At 33.6% G+C, this 13,466-nt stretch overlaps 1 long non-coding RNA gene across 1 annotated transcript in view; it reads right to left on the reverse strand.

Annotated features, from left to right (window-relative positions):
- Positions 1 to 11,628, reverse strand: part of LOC150110395 (uncharacterized) — a 31,231-nt gene extending 19,603 nt beyond the window's left edge. Inside the window, exons 1-3 of the long non-coding RNA XR_016548381.1 lie at positions 11,517 to 11,628; positions 5,025 to 5,105; positions 2,439 to 2,514 (exon numbers count right to left, since the gene is read on the reverse strand). This is a non-coding gene — a long non-coding RNA (uncharacterized LOC150110395). The remainder of the gene's footprint in view (positions 1 to 2,438; positions 2,515 to 5,024; positions 5,106 to 11,516) is intronic.
- Between the last annotated feature and the right edge of the window lie 1,838 nt (positions 11,629 to 13,466).

The raw sequence follows: 13,466 nt of genomic DNA on the forward strand, positions 1-13,466 counted from the left end.
GCTATTTGATCGATTGTAACCATTGGCATAGATGTGTAAATATCTTATTAATTCTGCATGTAACAAGATTGCAATGCTACTTATTATAGTATAGATATCATTCCCAAACTCTTAAAGGAACGAAAGTAGACTCATACAAACACCAAGAGATAGTCACAAAAGAGAAATAGTAATAAAGTGAAGTCATATGTAAGGTATATGCAGAGTAAAATGTAGCAAGAGAAAAGGAGATAGGAATATGAAGCTATGTAAGTTCATGAACGACAGAACGTTAACGATCAAAAAGGAGAAACTGCTCTGTTTGCAGGTGGTGGTGGTGGTGGTGGCTTTGGTGTTTCTTGTTCTTCAAAAGGATAACAGGCAACCGGACAGATGGAACTGTATGACACATGATTATGGGTTATATATTAATAGAAAGAAAAGGGAGAGCATTGAGTGGAAATGTAAACATCAGTGACGTTAGTCTCAGTGGACAATATCTGTAAAGCTGAAACTTCAGATATCTGGGAAGTAGACTTTCTTGTGATAGAAGTTTAGACCGGGAAATAATGAGGAAGATTTCACTAGTTCAAACGTTTTAACAGCATAAGTAGTCTACGTTGGGAGAGTGAAGTTTCACTGAATTGCAAGCTTTTGATTAAGAAAACATTTTTACTGTTCTTTACCTATTTTGACTTATGCAAATAGACTCATGGAGACTAAAAGAGTATTAAGTGCAGGCAATGCAAACGAACGTTTCACGGACAAAGATGGCAAGAAAAAGGACAGATAAAATAAGAAATGCTGACATCGGGAATAGTTTACGCTAAAAGTATTTCTATGAACTCTCACTTTAAATCGTTTGGACATCCAGTACGAATGATTTTGGAAAGAATACCAATAAGAATGTATGAAATGAAATTTGAGGGAAAGAGACTAACAAAAAGACCAAGGAAAAGGGAGAGAGGGCAGATGAGAGGACTTTTGGAGGACAAGAATAAATGGAGCGATCTGATTCGCCGAACCTGACAGTTTCTGTCGGAAAAATTGTTTGCTAAAAGATAGAAAAGTCATATATAAAGTGTGTGTGTGCGTGCGTGCGTGCGTGTGTGTGTGCGAAAGAAAGGTTAAAAGTGAAATTTATAAAGAGTAATAATTAAAATTATTAATTGAAATTGATGAAATGGAGCATTAGAATATAAAACCAAATATGGCAATCTTCGAAGGGGAGAATCTGATATAAAATCTCTTTGTAACCTAAGAAGTGAAACGAAAGAATCGACGGAGGTAACTAATATTATTGTTCATAAGGAATTGGTAATGCAAAATATTCTAAATTTGTCAGGAAATAAGGACACAACTTACTTTAATATAAATCCTGTTACTTTAACTATTTCAAAAGGTCCATCGTAGTTTAAGAGATATCCTCCTAATTAACTCATTTAAGAGTTAATTAAGAGTTTTTAACTCATTGTCTCTAAACAATAATTCATAATCATTATAAAGTAATAGTCCGGTTGCAGTGAACTGAAATAACTTCATTGAAAAGCAAAAGATTACTTATTCAAAGAGAAACATGACGTTTCTCTTGAGCATATACACTCGTTTTTCTTTCACCAATAAAAAAACAAGACATCTTTTGCACAAACATAAACGTTTATTAAATTTCAGAAAAGTGTTATAACAGTTATTCACTAAAATAATTTTATCCTCTTAAAGTTTTGCCAGTGTACTCTAGATACTGTGTTTCTCTCCAAGTCTGTCCTATAGGAAGAAAAATGTTATCCGTTCGTAAAGGGATGTCTTTTTTTTCTCTTTAATCTTAAAAACAAAAGTTTAAATTCTCTAGTAATCAAAATTTAAAAAAAAAAATACGAACTGGAAAATATATCCTCAAATGACTGTATAATTTAAAATAACACTATGACATAAAGTTGATCTATTAAAGCTTAATGAGCTTTCTTTAAATTATTTAACAACACAAAAGATAAACCAATGCTGCCATAGCTTAAAGAAATATTAAATGTGTTAGTTTATATACTTATCTGCCGAAAGCTAATCTTTGCACAGGCCTTCAATAACTTTGGAATATACAGAAACTCTGATTTAGAAAATTGCAAATCTATAAGAAGTAAAATAACGAAAAACTCAAATATTAGATTTTTTTTTTCTGCTCTTGGCTGTTACACGCTTCAATTTGGACATCCGAATCCAAATAGTGGCCTAGCTAGCCGAGTAGCTAGCAAGCGAGCTGTCCAAACAACAGGGTGTGGGTTCGAATCTTATTCTGGCCATGGGTAATTGCAAAAGCCAGCACTGGATGAGCTCGAATTGCTCCATGAAAGATTTTTATTGTGAATTTTTTCAGAAATGATTAAATACTTTTTCTTAAACCTAACCGTTGCTTTAAATATTAAGAAGTATTCATTAATTATGAGTCACAAATGCAGTTAACTTACCCGCATAGAATCATTTTCCTGAACATTAAGTATTAAAGTAAGCGCATTCGTTCGGACTGATGTCAATCCCACAAATCTATGAATACAAAAAAGGAAAGATAAATTATAATAGAATCAATAACTATTTTTACTGTAATGATCAAATCATTATAGTAATACTATTGAATTTAAACTGATAATAACCATCTATCAAATTATCAGTTAAACACTGAATATCGTTGTCATAAATGTTATTTTTTTTCTTTTGAAATTGCTTCGGAAATTATTTTTGGTTGTCATTATAATGCAGCAGTCGTCCTAATTTCTTCAGTAGAGTGAAAAAAAAAAGATAGAAAGAAGAATCCAGCTTACACTACTGACTGTTCAAACGAATAATATGCTCACTTTTCAACATATAAGTTACACCTTAGATTTCACGTTACAATTCTGAGTTGAATATTTATGAAAGTCAAAACGTGGTGTGCAGTTTATGGTTGTATGACCAGAAGCCAGAAGGTTTCCTATGGATGTTAGGAAATGTTTTGAAAAATACAATGTTTGGGTTAGAAAAGGATTATCTAATCTTTATCCTGGTTAATACTTAGATTAATATCTACGTATTGAAGTCCTATGTGTTTTCATCTTTCCTTGAAAGAAATTTTCATAGTAGTATAACAAAGTTTCCCAAGAAATTATCTAAACTTCGAAATGATGTAGAAAAATATATCTAAAATATGCCTTAAAGATTATAGTGAATTATATTGTTAAGAAAATCTGAATAATTCTGGAAGAATTATATAATAAATGTTTGACTCCACAGCCGATCATTAAATTTATGATTTTCACAATTAAAGAAAATTGACGGCAAATAAACTTTTCTTAGTATTAATAAGAATTTATCCAACAAGAAATTACAACATTTATTTCTTCAACACTAACACTGGTTTTATCAATAATAATAATAATAATAATAATAATAATAATAATAATAATAATAATAATAATAATAATAATAATAATAATTTTGGTTTGAAAAACTTAGGTTTGAAAGTGGTCTATGTGATAAAGAAGATTTATAAGGCTTTTTGAGCAAAGCTGAATTACTTATAGTCTCAGAATGGCTGATTTTCCTTTCGTAACATAATCCCGAGCTCCTAACAAAAACTTTAGTTTTTATCTCGTTAGGATAATAACTTTCGTAACATAATCCCGAGCTCCTAACAAAAACTTTAGTTTTTATCTCGTTAGGAGACAAACAGGATAATACATGCAAATAAAAGAAATACATATTATTCAGTAGAATTCATCACTCTGTCATATTAGTTGTGTTGCTATAAACATAGTTACGGAAACATAACAAATTGTTTATCCTGACTGATTAGGAAAAGATGAGAGCGTAATAATCTCTCAACTATAAAAAATGAAGTGGAATGGATTGTATTAAACTTTGAAAACAGACATCAGAATGATTTAGTAAGCTGCAAGTGGCATTATTGTTGTGCAATGCTTATCGTTACATAATGCTAGATTAGCAAAAAGAAATACTTTTATATGTTTAATATTCATAGAAACTTGATATCATCTCCGGAATCACCTACCATTGAGAGACGTTAAGAGGATGTTGGGTTTGGATATGATAAGCATTTCTTATAAAAATTTCAAGATCTATTATAAAATGCCAATTAAACTAATATAAATAGTGCACATGCAAATAACACGAGTAGTCAATTTTAGAAATTGAGCTGGCGATCCTATTCCTTTAGATTTCGCTGAGGCGCATGGCACGCTGTGGAAAAGGTATAACGATGATGATAATTGGATATTTCATTGTGTGTGTATTTTTTTTTCAGTTACATTCAAATCGATTCGATATAATTGAAGTTGGTAAAATTTCACCAGATCTCTAGGTTTTCAAGTTTATTAAACCTTGAGGATAAAAAATGTATCTTAGGATTAAATCTTCAAAGATTAGAAGCACGTACATTAATTCATCTCCTGATAATGCGCCTGACGAATATGTCAGGCGAATATGCCTAGCAATCTCTTCTGCTATTCTGCTGGCAGTTATTGCCTAATAATTTCGAACTACGATCAAAGAAGTTTGCCCTGGTTATACAGGTATGGGAAGTGTCCGATACATGCTTTTTCTTACCTGATATTATACAGTACAAACAGTTTGGTATTTGAGGATTTCGATGGCTGATCTGTAACTGGAGGATTATTCAATGATTTGTGCTTGTTTCGCTGTTTTCCACATTATGAACCAATATTATTAGGATATTATGATATGCATGGAGAATCTGTATGATGTAAGTGATACATCTGTATTGTTGTTTAAGCATTTCCCTTCATTTTGGGAAAATTGACATACATATTTAGGAATAATATAATTATTCCTAGAATATATATCGATGTATATTAGAGAATATATATCTCAGATGTATATTAGAGACCTATTCCTAGAATAGGTCTCTAATATACATCTGATGTCAGAAAATAACTTCAACCCACTTCGTTAACTCTGCATAAACTTCAAAATAAGTTAAACACATTTATTTTAATCATTTAGGGATTAAAATATATTTATCACTTTCAAAAATATCTTACCTTGCTTGCTTCTACGCCGATTCTAGAAAACCCTGAATTTGAAGTATTATTTAGAAAACAATCCAGAACTTTCTTCTGCTCCTAAAATATTAAAGATTTTAGCTGATATCTTCATGATCATTATACTTTTAAGCGCACGCATTCTACCTTTAAATACTTTTAAATATAAAATAACTGGAAGTTATATCAGTTGGTATTTAATCGTAATTATTATTTATGAGTAAGAGTAGTTTAACTAAAGAATTTTTTTAAACTCTAAGTTCCTTTGCGGCTGTTTTGATTTACGTCCGAAACAACTGAAGTTATGAGGCCAGTGTTAGTGTACTATCTAAGTCTGCAGAATTTTGTGTGGGGGAGGGGGGGAGGATTCTGGCTACTTTGGTTGGTTTGTGAGGTTGAAAATCCGTTTTCCAACCAAAACTCTGCAATCTCGGTAAGATATCGACTTACTCACTTTTATATAGAAATTTCTTATAAAGTTTCTTTGCATTCTAGAGCCGTTTCCTAAATAATAAAAATAGGATGCTATTTTCAGGCAATAATGATCAAGGAAAGAAAGGAATTATGCTATCATTCGACACTGACCATGAAGATAAATTTTTGATTGGAAAGCAATTTCAAGTAAGGTTATGTGGACAAACTTCAAAATAGGGAAATTGATAGTGAAACTTATTTGTGCCTATGTTCCCATAGAAGGGTCTTGTAAGAAAAAAGTGAAGGAGTTTTTTGAGTAATCCGAACAGGCAGCTACAAAAAGAAAGTGTAAAAAGTGCTCCTTGTTGGAGACCTGAACAGCAGAGTAGGAAATAAATCTCGCCAGGCATATAGGAACATTTTGGGGAAATGTGAAGAATAGGGCAAAGCTAATAATAAACATAGGTATTTGCTACTCAGGACACGACTTGTCATCACTAACAACATGTTTCTGCATAAAGATGTGCAAAGGTTCTTCACATGAAGAGAAGACACAAGAAAGAAAACAATCCTCATTAACTACGTCATCGTTGATAGAGATATCATAAAGCTGGTACAGGATACAAGAGTGTACAGAAGTTCGAAATTAGACGTAACCATTACTTAGTACTAAGCTGGATTATAATGAATATCACACTGAAAAGAACAATATCTAAGAAAGTTTTTAAAAATAATTAATGTTAAACAATTTTTACAAGTAAATTGTAGTCTCAACCATGCAAACATTATTGAAGAAAATTTTCAGCACACTTTGAAAACAAAATCCAAACTTTGATTTCTCAGTGGCAAACTCTGAAGAAGGCATTCAATTGATTCAGTTGGGATGTGCTAACCTATGTGTTAAATTATGTGTATGAAGTGTGTGTTAAAGGTGTTTCTAAAAATAGAAAAATAAGAACACCACCGTGGATACATATGAGGATTACAGATGTAGAAGAGGTTGTTGTACTAATAAGCGCTCATTTTTGATAAAAGGTATCAACCTGGTGTACGCAACATTCTACTGGCCTGGCTTTACTATAAAGTATGGATGCTTACGTGCTTATACCTTAGAATAAATTTTATATTTGTGTAAAGCTGAAATTTTAGTTGCTGATAAGTGCGAACATAACATGTTTCTTTGGATGTCTCTAATAAAGAGATATCAGCGAGTAAGAATTACGAAGTCCACAGTTACCACTTGGATAAAAGAGTGTTCAGCTGAACTGGTTATTCCTTTGACCAGGCTTAATATGAGTGTCAGAACAGGGAATATTCTGCAGGAATGGAAGGAATGTACGTAATTCCCTTGCACAAGTGTGATGGAAAGACCGATGTATCCAACTATGGACCAGTCAGTATCTCAGGAGTGGTGTGAAGCTTTTGGAAAAATTAGTTAGCGCTCGCATTCAGAAATGGGTTGACAGTGAATCTCTACTTTGCAATGAGTAAGATGAGTTTACTAAGGGAAGGTGTGTTTTAGCAACTTGCTCACATTCTGTAACAATCTTGCCATTGAACTAGACAAAAGGAATAGATACACCATGATACTTTTGGATTTTGCTAAGGCTTTTGACGGAGTACATCGTAGGGTGTTCATAAATTGGAGAACATAGGTTTGGGGTTATAGGATATTAGCATGGATAAAAGGATGGCTGACTGACAGATATCAAAAAGTGTCTATGGGGGATGTGAGTCTGCAAGATTTCAGGTAGCAAGTGGTGTACCACAGGGATCAGCTTAGTTCAATGTTATTACATCTGTACATAAATGACATTGCGAAGGATTTGACAAGCGACAAGCGACATACAGTTATTTACTGATGATGCGAAATCATGGAAAGACTTGCAAAATCATTCTGCAAGTATTGCTGATATGCAGTAATTGCAGAATGATTTGAATAGGTTGGATTTGTAAGCCTGGGAAAATGGATTTCAGTTCAATGTCAGTAAATGTAAAATCATTCACTTCGGCTTGATTAGATATCCAATGCCGTATTATATCGGTGGAATTATGCTAGAAGAGTGTGATTAGGCTGGAGATCTTGGAGTATTAGTAGATAGAAAGTTGATGTTCAGGGGCCATTCAGGACAGATTGCAAATATAACTGAGAAGATAATTGCAATGCTTCAACGAATCTTCACATCTAAAGATAAGGATAACATTTTGCCTCTTTGCGAGGCCTTGATAAAGTGCTGGCTTTACTAGAAACTATGGATGCTTACGTGCTTACTTCTTACAATAAATTTTATATTTGTGTAGAGCTGAAGTTTTAAGTACTGATAAGTAAGAACATGACAAGTTTCTTTGGATGTCTCTAATAAAGAGATGACAGCGAGTAAGAATTGCGAAGTCCGTGGTTATCACCTGGATAAATGCATGACAAGAGGCGACTGGCAATCAGTCAGCGCCTATCATTCAGTCAGAAATTATGAGTGACTTCAGGTAGAACGCTACTTGACACTACCGATAACCTCGACTTGTATACGGTTTTAGAGAATCAGTGTTTTGAGATATTAGTCTCATAAGTGCTTACACAATGCTTAAGGTAGCAGTGACATGAATTTAGCATAGCAGCTTTTACCACCACAGGCCTTTACCGACAGATGCAAATATTTATAATGGATTCACATGTCAAATAAACAAAACTTCCCATGGAGCAATCGAGATCGTTTCCGAGGAAAGATAAAGCCGGTCCCATATTCTTCTAGTGTGAGACATGTTTAATAGCATGGGTGATGTCCGCATAATTATTACTCAATGCTTTGTGTAAGTCATGTAGCCTGAAGCAAAGGAGGCAAGGAATATAACGATCTGGTATAATGATGTGAGGGAAATAGTGAAGCATTCCTTGTACGTTTCACTTCTGCAGCGGGAACACTAGTTTCTACATTGATGTTCTAAATAACTTTACTTATATTACCAGAATCTCCAGCCTGAAACAAATTATATATACTCGCCCTTACAATTTCTTCAATAACAACTCTACATTCCACAACACAATGATCAGAAATTATACACTGAATTGACTGCTGCCATATGATTAATCGAAATGAACAACAAAATACAGTAATATATTCTTCACAGAAAAGCACAGATTTTAATCTCCTATTCCAAGAATACTCTTAATAAGCACCTGCCTCATGTTTGGATTATTATATTTCTTAAACTATTCACATTATTGCAGTTTTTTTCGAAAGTTATAATTTCAAAACAAAAAAACTAAACTGTTGTTTCTAATGTTAAATGAATAACAACATCTCAGTCTCTATTAGGAAACTAAAAACTCCAAAAGGTGAGCTTAAATTTTAGATAAATCTAGATCATGAAATTGCTCACACTAAATGAAAAAAAAATTCTATGAAACTTCTGAACAAAACGGGTTTCGAGACTTGAATCAATATTCAGTTTTTATCAATAAAATATTAGATTTGTCGTTACACATTATCATTATGTAAAATCTGTGCGCCCATCAAATAAGACGATACAGTCATGGAATTGGGCACTGCAAGGTTTTCGTTTGTTTACGCTGAGCGTAGAACGCAGATCATTACTGATTAGTTTCAACTGGCACCTCCACACAGCTGCGGTCTTTATAGATGATGCGAAGGCTTTTGATAAGGTGTGGCATCAGGGTCTTCTCTACAAACTCATCAAATTCGATGTACCAATTAATCTAGTAAAAATAATTGACGCATACCTCAAAGACAGATATATGCGTGTCAAAATAAATGAAACTGTATCAACCAGTCGCAAGATCCTGGTAGGTGTGCCGCAGGGCTCACTTCTGGCCTCCCTGCTGTTTTCTATTTAGATAGCTGATATCCCTCAAACCCTAAGCTCCACAATCACTGCATTATATGTGGTTGATACCTCTTTATTAGCAAGATCTCTCAGCCCCAAATTGGCTGTCACAAGACTCAAAACCAGTATTCACACACTGGAGAAATGGTTGGAGGATCCAAGCAAACCCTAAGAAGAGTTCAGCCAATGTCTGAACTCTTCTTTTTGGAAAGAAGGTCCAGAATAAGGAGGACATACACCTGCTAAGAGTCAAGATTCCATGGCAGACAGAGGTGAAATATCTCGGCGTGATGATTAACAGAAAACTCCAATTCACTAGTCAGATAAAACACATAAACTCGAAGACATCCAAAGTAATCGCACAACCATAATCAACAGAAGAAGCAAACTGGATACTAGGAACAAACAGGATGGTAATACGCCCGGTCATCACTTGCGCATCTCCTGCATGGAGCCATACTTCTAATACAAATATTGAAAAGCTGCAGAAGATACATAATAAATGCCTGAGAATGATTCTGGACGCCCCATGGTTCATTAGAAACTCCCAGATTCACCGAGAAGTCAACACTCCCTGCATCACATCCCTCCTTCATGATATAGCAGAAAATCTATTCACCAAGACAAGCAATCATTCAAACCCGCTAATCAAGCAAGCTTCAGATTACAATGAAGCAAAATTCTACAAATACAAAAGACCCAAGTCAATTCTATGCTCAGCTGAACATAACTAATCTCATTGCCCTTCCAGGGCAAGTTTAAAGCTCAATAACTCTACGCTCAAAGAACTTCCCACTCAGACAAAGGGAAATATGAAAAGCATTTATGCTTCATCCATTCGTTTGTTTAGATTTTGCAGTAATGCTTAATATGTTTGTTTAGCAGAATTATGTATGATATTTCGCTTCTTTCTACAGCATAGAATATGGAACTGCGTTTGGAGAGATCATTTTAGCCAGCTTTCCAAAATTTTAAACCTCTTACAGAATATATTCTGAAAGTGTATAGGGTGTGCACTGCGTATTCAATCTCCCTACCTTACAACAAAATAAAAATTCCCATTCTTTTATAATAAAAATGATGATTATGCAGTACGTACACTAGCTCCTACACTGATGGTCTAAGTATCTTCATTTATCAGAGAATCCAAACAAAGCTTTGTTAAACATCCGAATTAAATATTCATATAATAAGAATGATGCAATAAATATAACAAACTCTAGAGTGGGATTTAAAAAACTGAGAAAGTTTTTCTTTTCTTTATGAATCACACGAATTACCAGTAAATACTAATAAATTAAAGGGTTGACCCTCCATGTTACAAGAGAGAGAGAGAGAGAGAGAGAGATGGTTCCACTTCATCTTCCACAGAACAAACGTCAGTGGGGGACAGCATAATTTTGTCGCCGTCTGTCAGGTAACAATGGGCCACATCTAGAAAAAGCGATGAAACATTTCAAAGTAACACACGAATAATATAACATTATTTTAACACACACACACACACACACACACACACCCTTCTGATTGGAGACACAGATTAACAGGAAATTTCCTTGGTCATAAAGACACAACCCAAATGATAAAAATATCGTATTACGATATATAAATCTGCATTGGATAATATCATCAGAAAATACCTTCAGTGGATTCATATTTTTTATATCTTTACACGACTGTTTAAATGAAATGATCTGAACAATGTTGAGGTTCTCTCATTAAAGTATCAGATGATTTGCAATTACATTTGGTAGGAATAATATCCTTAGTTTTGAAAATTTCTAGATCGATGTGAAATTTTATTAGAAGCTTTTAAAAATACTAACGATGAATTAGTAAGTCTGCACGCATAAACAAATTACTGTATGTCTAGGAATTTACGCGAAATTTAAGTGTTTCATCAACGTAACCAGAGAACATATGCAATTCGCAAATATAAAAATAATTAAAAAATGTAAAACACTTCGTATATCTTCAGTTGCTTTGACATTATGCAAAAAACTCGACTAATTTATTGACAATGCCAGTTACGTGTTAGTTAAAAGCGTCAGAGCTAGTACATTTTGTTTCCATTTCGAAGTTAGCGTAAAGCATAACAAATCTTACCTAAACATATGGGTGACAAAATTCCTGAACAATATAACTTAAAGCACAGAAGAATAATTTATTTCTAAACTGGATATAATGATGATATAAAGCTTACATTAATCTCATTATCATATGTACTACTCTTACCTTAGGAAAATGTCCGCAGCTACAATCCTTCCAGATTCCTCTACAGACGAACTTGACTACATCTCTAATGTGAGGAGTAGAATCTATTATCCCCGTTTTCACCATACACCTCGCATAACGGGATACGATCTTGAAAGAAAAATGGACCGTTCATTTAATGATAATGTGTCATCAATATGAGAGTATTAAGATATTTCACATGCAAATTGGCTGTTGAATAATCCAGCCCAATAAATTTATTCATTAGGAATTATTTTTGAGGGAGGCACGTAGACAAAAAATATTTCCATATATTTTTAGCATAGTTATATGCTTCTTCTTCTTTTTTTGGATTGAAAAAGACCCTCCTTTTCGAAACTAGAAATGTTGTTTGAGAGCAAAAGAGTAGCTGAGTTTCAGTTTTAAGTCTAATGTCATTAGCAACGTATTTCTAATTACAGTTTCTAAGCGACATACGATAAAACGTGATAATAAATAACAAAAAAATAAAACGTGACAATAAATAACAAAAAAATAAAACGTGATAATAAATAACTACAAAACATCCAACCTTTCCAAGAATATTATTCTAAAAATAGTACATTCGATAATTTGAAATAATTATGACTATTTGTGCAATGTAGTTTATTTCTTTATCCATTTTTATTTTAATCGAGAAGACATCGTACTATTCTTTGGACGATTTTATAAGTCAGATCTACAGAAGAAAAGAGTGAGTTTATCTAATATTTTTCATTTCTCCACTATTGTATTATAGAAGAATGTAAAGTGTAACTTATTAGCTAAGCGATTGCAGATCTGATCGTAAGAATTATTTATCGTAGTAGAGAAGAAGAATCTTTTTTTATATAGATACTTTACAGAATTCAGAACACATTCTGCGGATATTAGTGAGCTAAAAGATTTCGAGGGAAACCAAACCATATCATAATTCTGATCCAATCTCTCTGACCCAAGGTTTCGCCATTTAGAACTGCAGTCCATACACAGCTAGAAACGAGATATTTAAAAAGGGTACTTTCTCGCAGTCTTTAATGGCACACATTCAAGCCTCTGACTGGACCTTTGAAGATTTCATAAGCATCAACTCCTACGTCTACCAAACTGTAGATGCAACGTTGGCGATTATATTTTAGAATGGCAATCTTCTCTGAGTGCCTTCTTTGAAAGCTCATATTTAGGAGGTGTATTGGTTTGTGATCTGGAAAACACTGCTTTTTATCCACGGGTTAAATTTCCTGGACAGCCATTTCACAGTGTTTCGTCCATAGATTTATACAATTGTTACAGTGAAACCTGCCTGCACTACGAGCACTGAAGAAGCGTAAGTGCTTTATTTGAGCAGTAAGCACTAAAACTGTTGTTGTTTTCAAGCCTCATGTGGATCCCGAGAACCTACTTGTGAATATTCTAAAACTAGCACTTGCAGATCTACGTAACCAATATGGCAGAGCATCCACAATGTGGGTGCTGTAGCACACCATATCGACGCTCATGGTAGATGATTGGTATTTTTTCCGTATCCATTGAATCTTAGGATACCTAAACCACAGCAGCTTGGCAAAAACCCACAATATTTCCAGATATCCTAGATATTGTCAGAATTCAATAATTGCCATACAATCATGGCTCTTTCGAAGTTGATCATATCCAGTCTCTTACTCGTGTGTCGATCAACTTCGAATGAACAGTACATCACATATAGTCAGAGTCAGATACACTGAAAATGTGTTTCTGACTTAAAAAATTTCCTACTCTTCCTCGACTCACATTTTTACATAATAAAAATCAGCAATGAATTTGAAAAATTATAATATATTACTTTTTTTAAATTTTTTTTTTTGTTGTTTTATTAAAGAGAACCCAGAGGTATCGTCACTTTAGATATCTACGGTAAACCTACCGAATAACACAGTCTCTATACTAAATCGTTTCACAGAATCTTAACAT

This window comes from Typopeltis vanoorti, chromosome 1 (genome assembly GCF_054136105.1).
Source record: "Typopeltis vanoorti isolate ZY-2024b chromosome 1, IOZ_Tvanoo_1.0, whole genome shotgun sequence".
Classification (NCBI taxonomy): Eukaryota; Metazoa; Arthropoda; class Arachnida; order Uropygi; family Thelyphonidae; genus Typopeltis; species Typopeltis vanoorti.